The sequence below is a fragment of the Scardinius erythrophthalmus genome (assembly GCF_964197995.2).
Source record: "Scardinius erythrophthalmus genome assembly, chromosome: 1".
In the NCBI taxonomy this organism is placed as follows: Eukaryota; Metazoa; Chordata; class Actinopteri; order Cypriniformes; family Leuciscidae; genus Scardinius; species Scardinius erythrophthalmus.
The window spans coordinates 31585626-31594698 of record NC_138221.1 but is presented as its reverse complement, the minus strand read 5'-3'; the positions used below and the strand labels follow the sequence as shown (position 1 = coordinate 31594698).

The window sequence follows — 9073 nt, the reverse complement described above, 5'->3', positions numbered from 1 at the left end:
TTTAAAGCAGCCCTGGTGAGCAGAAGCATTAAAACAGAAAAACATTAAAAATAGTAATGTTTCCAACCTTTTGACCAGTACTATATACAGTATATATATATATATATATATATATATATATATATATATATATATATATATATATATATATATATATATATATATATATATATATATATATATATAGTTTTAAACAAATACTGTTTGTAGTCTGACCAAATGGCCCATTACAAGATTTGTTGTTTTTGTGGTCCAGGACTGGAACATTCAGTGTGTTTTGGGAATAATTATGCATAAAATCTGATTAGATTTTAGGTTTAGGAAACCCATACACACACACACACACACACACACACACACACACTGTAAAAAGTGACTTTGAGGAGCCTTATCCGACTTTTGTTGGTGTATAGCCTAATGTAGTCAGATTGATTCAGGCATATTCAATCAAATTTCTTGACTTAAATAATAAATTATAATATTTTTTAGATATTAGGCTACCATAAGAAACACATTTTATGCAGCTGACAAAACATTATTCAAATGCCTGGAAATCTGTCAAGCATTTGAGAAAAACATATAATATAACAGAAATGAAAAGAATATGAAATATTTTAAATAATAGATATGCTAGAAGCTTTTTTTATGCTAGCAGCTTTTTACAGTAAATCAACATTATTGTAATACATTAAAACTGCTGCTTATTGAGAGATTCATATTTAATATGTATTTTATTTATTTATTTAGCTTTTACACAATGCTGTTTTATGGAGCTCATGTTGAGTAGCAGTGCAGCTTTAGACAGGTGCCATCTAGTGGTCATCTAGTTCAGCTCTACTACAATTAAAACTGATTTTGGGAATACATACACAAGAGGTATATTTTCTGAAGAAAATATTAATTACCAAGGGTAGAATAACTCATTTTAAACCATTAGGATGAGAATCTGAGGTTATTCTATGTAGGCCCAGTATCAGATTATTAGTGAAGTCCAACTGTAATGGACATGGAATCTGAAGATAATAATATAGATAGTTTAACAAAATGTTTATAGCCTACTTACAAATAAAAATGCCCTTTCAGCTCAATTTACATGCAAGAAGAAACCTCAGCAACTGCACATGCAGGCGCAAATAACACACACACACACACACACACATGCACGCACGCACAAAAACATATACACGCTGTAAAAAAAAGTGACTGAGAAACTTTATCTGAATATCTAAAATGACGTTTGTTGTCCTAATCAGATGCTTAATTTGATTAAATATTTTGACTTAAATAATAAATAAAAAATCAAAATCAATAAATTGCACATGCAGCTGACGATATGAATATCAGTATCATTATACAATTAGTTCTACATTTGTTATTATAATTTTGTATTAGATTTTATAGAAAACATGTAGCAAATATTATTTACCTATTATAAAACATTTTTTTAAACATGATTATATATTCGCTCAAGTGTTTTATATAATATAACACCAATAAAGAAACAAAGAGAGTGTTTTTAATTTATATTATATTATGAATTATCTGAAAGAAATGAATTAAGAGCGTCCACTATTCTAGACCAAAATGAATAGATCTAAGGAAAGGGGTCTAAGGAGGTAATGTTTATTAAAGCTTCGGTGATAAAAAAAGCTTTATTACCATGCCAATAAAAATCTTGAGAGCGCTGGAGGGAGGAAGGGAGGGAGGGGAGTTAGTTTGGATGTGAGCCCAGGCCGGCCTCCTCCTCCTCGGCTTGTCTGGATGGGGCGGAGCAGCACACATGCGCTGAGCTGGCAGAGTCACAGTCAGTCAGGGCTGATCCCTCCGCCCGCTGCGCCCGAGGAGAGGAGAGGAGACACGGACAGGCTCGCGTCCGGGGTGCTGGAGACCCACCTCACCGCTCACAGTCTCCAAAGACAACGCGAAGGCCCCAGGACTGGAAACGACCTGAGGAAACCGCAAACCCGACACGGCGACACACCATCCGGACACGAAGCTGAAAAGGGGGACGTCTCCTCTCCATCGTCTTTGCGCACGACCACCCATTAAAAACCCCTCTGGACCAGCGCCGCCAGAAAGCGATGCACCTTGATGTCAAGACAACGATCACCACGATCCATTTTTGTTTGTTTGTGTGTGTTTTTTTCTTTCTTACAGTGCATAATTCTTAAGCTGTCATTCCAGGGTCGATAAAAAAAACAAAAAACAACAAAAAAAAAAACAGTACGGACACTGTTCTTGGTGTTGACACGCATGCATTCAACGGGTTTCTGCTTCATGAGAATATTCTCATGGCCTGAAACTGACATAAACTATCGATCCAGCGCATTCACTCTGGATTGACGGCTTCTTATTCCTCGCAAGTCTTTAGTTTTCTGCTTTTTCCGAACACTGTCATGTGTGTCCAGACAACAGTCTGATGGTTTCAGACAGCAGTAGATTATTCAGCCACTGGTGACAGTGTCTTACAGGTCCTTCTGCAGACATCTGCTGGGCCTTCCTTAAAAAAACCGAGGCATTATTTTGCAACCCAAAGGAATTGGAGCAAACATTCCCCCTGGAAAGTTTAAGGTGGAGACCAGTGCCGGGCCAACAGCATATATCCAGGAGGTTTTTACAGAAGGTAAGTCAGTCTAATGAACTCGGATGGCACGGCAACCTTACATCATTGATCTCATCTCGTGCCAATATAAGCATGCATATTTAGTTTTGTCCACTGAGCACGGTCAGTTAGGGTAGCATAAAGACCCTGACCTATTTTCCAAGAGTGTGTTATGCCACGGTCTGTTTGATTTCTCAAAAGTTGACGCCTGTAGCGCCTCCAAAGAATGAGAAACGGGGCTTCCACTAATGCACTTCAATAGCAGACAGCCTGTCTGGATTGAAGCACGTTGTAAACCTAGCATCATGTGATGAGCTTGTTTTCTTTTGGAGTGCTTGACTGATGCAAATAAAATGCTTCTTTTGTGGAAGGACTCATGCGTGAAACATAGACCGGAAAGCTAACGTATTTGCATCCGAATATGATTCATTCTGGCAAAGTTACTGTTATTGTCCATAGTGGTTTAGGCCTGGACATAAAGCAGCCATCATCCAATTAGGCAATTCCAGTGTCCCTGCGCTTAATTGTGAGCACATTGAGATGTGTTTTGGAACGGAGCCCGTCCTCATTGGCTGCTACACATGGGGCCATTGATAAAGAAGATGCCTGCCAGGACATAGTTAACCAACTTTGAGAGGGGCATCTCACACCATGAGACAAAAAGCAATAAAGGTTGTGCATGGGGCGGATTGATTAAATCTGGTTTACCTGCATGCGTTTGAGATTAATGATTGCCTTTATTTAAACCCAAGCCTGTGTAGTTTGTGCAATGGTTTGCATGGCACCTGACCTCTTCGTGTTATGTTTTATAACCTGCTTTTTTGTTTAGAATTACGTAAAATCACTGTTCATATTCTTGATAAATGCATCGAGATGTCCCTAAAGTGACCCAATCTTGCCAGATGTCATTCCTGAGTGAAATCCAGTCCTTTAACCTGACAGATAGTCAATCTCATACTCTCATGTGTGTGTGTGTGTGTGTGCACAGCTTTCTGCCGTATGCTGCAGTGCAAACATCTCATATTATTGCCGTCGAGTCCTCACTTCACCGTATGTTCGGCTCCAGCTGTGCGTGCTGGCGTTGACTTGTGTTTTCGCGGTGCGAACCGACAGCTCTGCGATAGGACTGTCTGTTTCACGATATGCTCTAAGAAAAAAAAAAAACACTTCTGGTTCACATATGAAGTGAAGCTCCTCAAGCTAAAGCAAGAGCTGAACATTGCAGAAATCTGAGATCTTGGCACACCGAGGCTTTGGCGTACTTTTGTGAGGGGTCTGGCCAGTGAATATACCGCTTGTTCCTCTCGATGCTCAGGATGGTTTGCCAAAAATGACCCACCCTGAAGCGCTTCTGTGAATTACACCCATTACGCTCTCTAATGCTCAGTGACTAAAGAGGGGCCCCCGGTCTGGTCTTTACTCAAACGTGGGGCCAAATGGAAAGAATACGCCGAGGCTTAGGACACGTTCTTATGCGTGCACGTTGCAAGGCCTAAACACAACATTTGACAAAAGACCAAAAGAAGTGCTTGGCTTTAGCTAGCGTTTGAAGATGTTTGGGAGGGTTTTACCCATGAATCAATGGAACGCCAGCACCATCATCAAACGCTGAGTCTATAAAACTCAATAAAGAACAAAAAAACTCCATAGAATTTGCGCGCTATATTCAAAGTCCTATATGATAGCATTGTGTGAGAATCAGATCAATATTTAAAGGGTTAGTTCACCCATTCTGCCATTTACTCATCCTCATGTCGTACCAAACCCCTATGGCTTTCTTTATTTCTTCTGTGGAACATAAAAGTAGATATTTCGAGAAAAAAAAGTTTAAGTCCATACAATGAAAGTCAATGGGGTCCAGTTGGAGTGTAGTTTGGACTCCAGATGTCTTCTTTAGAGTTCCACAAAAGTCATACAGGTTTGGAACAACTTTTTTAAGGGTTAATTATCACATTTTATTCAAACACAGAAAGTCATAACTTGTCATGCCAAGTTTGAAGTCAAGGACAAGATATGCGAGAGCCAATGATCAATCATTGATGCTAAACTTGGTGCACACACTCTTCAAAACAAAACAAAAAAAAACATTTTTACTGGCATTGATGGTTACATGAAGAAACTTTAACATCTAGAACCTTTCTAATGTACAAAAGGTTCTTTGTAGCAGAAAAGGTTATTACTATATATGTAGACTATATATATTAAGAAAAAATGGTTCTTTTTAGAACTGTTCACGGAAAGGTCCATTGAGGAACCAAAAAAGATTTGCCTATGGCATCGTAAAATCCCAGTTTGGAACCTTTATATTTGAGCTTCAATCAGATTCAAGAGCTAAAACGGAATATTTTCACTTCAAAGTGATCCGTTTCCACACAAAGCCATAGTAAGACTTGAATTATAGTGCACAAGTATTTTTTGGACTTTGTCAGTCACAGTCAACATTATGATAACTCTGGACATTCAGCATAACATCTTATGAAAGAAATTCAGATTTGGAAAGACATGAGTAGATGATGACAATTTATAATTTTGAGTGAACGGTTACTTTTTATTTGTGCCATTTTCTCTTCGTAATTGCTAGTCTTCACACCAAAAGTACATTCTTGGGTGTCTCTGTTGGTTGTTAAATATATAGTAGCACCAAGTAATTTGCTTTATTGTTTTTATTGTTTTTTATTTTTAAGCCACAATTGGACAACCCTTTAGGTATTTAGAGGCTACAACCCATACAGTGCATTCAGCCTTAACAACGACACCCGTGATCCTCCACGTGGGCTAGATTTACAACCTCAGGAGAGTTCTGCAATGGAATTGAGAGTATTGAGAGCATGAGATGGTTTCGGTGATAGGAATTTCAGATGGTCTTCTGCATTAGTTCAGGACAGAGACAGCTGACATCCACTTGGAATAAATGTTTAGCATTTGCTAAAAGGTGGGAGGAGGGTCTGGGTAGGTCAGTGCGGCTGGGAATTTAACAAAGACCGGAGAAAGAGTCCTGGAACGTGGAATTCCTAACTGAAACGATCAGAGATTGCGGAAACATTCTGGGTTCTAGATGAAAAACAATAAAGTAGCGGAATGCAGTGCTTTCTAAAATTATTTCCTTTGTAAACATTTATTTTGTTTAAAATAGTTTGTATAAATAACAAAAGCAACTTTTACTTATTTCAACACCTCCTAATCTAGTTGTCTAATTTGCAGCGCATTTCAGTATTTGGTTACGTGTCTGTATTTGGTTGCATTGTGATTATTTGCAGCGCGTTTCTGTATTTGGTTCACGTTGTGAGTATTTTCAGATCGTTTCATTTGGTTGCGTTGCTGTATTTGGTTGGGTTTCTTTCTTTGGTTGCGTTGTGAGTATTTGCAGTGTGTTTCTGTATTTGGTTGCGTTGTGAGTATTTTCAGATCGTTTCATTTGGTTGCGTTTCTGTATTTGGTTGGGTTTCTTTCTTTGGTTGCGTTGTGAGTATTTGCAGTGTGTTTCTGTATTTAGGTGCGTTTATGTATTTGGTTGTGTTTCTGTATTTAGTTGCGTTTCTGTATTTGGTTGGGTTTTTTTCTTTGGTTGCGTTGTGAGTATTTGCAGTGTGTTTCTGTATTTGGTTGTGTTTCTGTATTTGGTTGGGTTTCTTTCTTTGGTTGCGTTGTGAGTATTTGCAGTGTGTTTCTGTATTTAGGTGCGTTTATGTATTTGGTTGTGTTTCTGTATTTAGTTGCGTTTCTGTATTTGGTTGGGTTTTTTTCTTTGGTTGCGTTGTGAGTATTTGCAGTGTGTTTCTGTATTTGGTTGTGTTTCTGTATTTGGTTGTGTTGTGAGTATTTGCAGTTTGTTTCTGTATTTGGTTGAGTTGTGAGTATTTGAACCGCGCTTCTGTATTTGGTTGAGTTGTGAGTATTTGTAGTGTGTTTCTGTATTTGGTTGTGTTTTTGTATTTGGTGGTGTTTCTGTATTTGATTGTGTTGTGAGTATTTGCAGTTTGTTTCTGTATTTGATTGTGTTGTGAGTATTTGCAGTTTGTTTCTGTATTTGGTTGTGTTGTGAGTATTTGAACAGCGCTTCTGTATTTGGTTGAGTTGTGAGTATTTGTAGCAAGTTTCTGTATTTAGTTTCGTTGAGTATTTGAAACACATTTCTGTATTTGGTTGTGTTGTGAATATTTGCAGTGTTTCAGTATTTGATTGTGTTGTGAGTATTTACAGTGCTTTTCTGTATTTGATTGTGTTTCTGTATTTGGTTGTGTTTCTGTATTTGATTGTGTTTCTGTATTTGGTTGTGTTTCTGTATTTGATTATGTTTCTGTATTTGGTTGTGTTTCTGTGTTTGGTTGCGTTGTGAGTATTTTCAGATCGTTTCTGTATTTGCTTGCGTTTCTGTATTTGCTTGCGTTTCTTTGTTTGGTTGCATTGTGAGTACTTGCAGCATGTGTCGTCAAAATTATGAATTGATGAAATAATTTTTTCTTAATTTGCTGGGGTGTTTTTTTCTATTTGCATGTGTTTTCTTCAGTTGCAGTGTGTTGAGCTCTCTCGGCCACGTTTAAATTTCTATTAGAAATATTTATGTAGCAGCGTTAACTAGTTCTCTGTAAGGTAAGAAAACGTCAAGTGTAGTGTTATACAAATAAAATTTAAAAACAAATGAAAATATAAAATACTTTGCTTGATTTACGATGTGAAAACTTGCCGTCAAAGTCTGTGAAAAGACTTATCTATATTTGTATTTAACATGTATTGTTGGCTCTATGACAAATTGCTTTTGTTCGTCTTTTGTAAGTCGCTTCGGATAAAAGCATGCTTAAATGTAAATTTAAATGCTTATTGTAATTCTGGAAAACCCCATTCTTAAATGCTTGGAAATGCCACAAAATGCTGCTTTAAAATCATTAGTGAAAAAGAGATAGAGTAAAGAGCTCCAGTCCAGTACAGAGAGACCCTGAGTCAGAGGCTCGGTGAGACCAGTGAAACCACCCTCTCTCGCTGGGCTTGGACCATGCATTTTTCTGCAGTTAAACTGCAACCACTAATCACAGCGTGGCCTCACCGTTTCCTCTTGGAACGCTTCGCTCATGTCCTCCCTGCTGCGCAGAGCCTGGTCCCGCCCCAGCCCGAGGACCCATCGCTCTCTCTCTCCCCCCCACTTCACCTTCACGGGACACGGGAGGATGGTCCACGCCACCCGTCCCTGCGTCTCTGAGCCGCCAATGGCCTGGGCTCTGGTGCAAACCACTCCAAAATAAACAGACTGCGTCCACACCGCTCACTTCTTTCCACTTTCTGTTTTCTTTAATGCCTCTCAGCCACATACTTTCTTCTCACGACCACTGCAACAAAATGAGAGGAAGTTTGACAGAAAAATGAACAGAACAGGACAAGAAACCCAAAAGAAATCCTTAGGTCAAAGGTTATACATTTTAAGCATTTATGAAATTGACCAGATAATGAAGAAAAATTAGCCAGCAAGAGTGCTTGTTTCTTATTCAGTAGTGCATCCCATGATGCACCTCTTGATATGCACTATTGAATAAGCTGGTTGATGAATGTCTAGGGTGAGCAGAGCTTAAATCTAGACAAAGTAGAAGCTCTTATTAGAGAGTTTTGGTCAGTATATTCCCAAACTTCCACTTGAATTCCAAACTTTGAGGACTTGACTATTCTTCTTAGATGGCAAATATAGTACTAGTAAAGAATGAAAAGGTGTGTGCAAATTTGGCTGGTTGCGTAAATCGGCATCAGCTACTGAATAACTCACACTGGTCGGATCGACCACTCGTAAAGTCCAAGAATCGTGAGAATGGTTTAAGCCTTTGCTGCATGACTCTGAATTTGCAGAGCCACATCACCACAATTGTTTTCCAACTGTAAGCTGTTAGCAATAAGCTGCGCACTGGATCATACCGGGCCAAAGGCTTCAGCAGTTAAACTGGAGGCACAGCTGGTTATTATTATTTACTTGCAAAGCCAACAGCCTGGATCTTCCAGTACAGCCACAATAACGCAACTGGAACACAATAAGCGAATAAGACTGAGCTGTATGAGAAGAGAAAGAGGGCAGGGAGGGAGTTAAAGCATTTCAGAAAGAGTAACAAGGCTCTCTCAAGTCTGGGCCTGGGCTTGGCTCCGTGTCCGGGCAAATCCATTCCCGTCAATGTGTGCGAGAGTCCGGGACTGCCGCCTTCTTTCCATGATCTCCTGTTACCCACAGTTACTCTGGAGTTGTACATCACGAGTGGCACGTCTTGAGCCCGAAAGAACGATGAAGCTAACGTTAATGCGTTCTGCCTCATTATAAAGTGATCCGAGGATACAACTCTTTTCCAGTTCTCCTGTCCCACTGCTCTCGTATCTCTCTGTTAACTTTGGCACACGGCTGAGACTGTTGAATGGGAATCTTTGGTACTTTCTGTATATTCTACAGTGAATCGTAAGTCTTTGTCAGATTGTACTCTACCATGAAACACGGGAGTGTTTCCT

At 39.1% G+C, this 9073-nt stretch overlaps 1 protein-coding gene across 1 annotated transcript in view; it reads left to right on the top strand.

The window, feature by feature from the left end:
• Nucleotides 1–2474: 2474 nt before the first annotated feature.
• The window catches only part of glis2b (GLIS family zinc finger 2b), a 36992-nt gene continuing 30393 nt past the window's right edge, over nt 2475–9073 (top strand). Inside the window, exon 1 of the mRNA XM_081379604.1 lies at nt 2475–2623. The gene's annotated coding sequence lies outside the window, so the exon portion shown is untranslated. The remainder of the gene's footprint in view (nt 2624–9073) is intronic.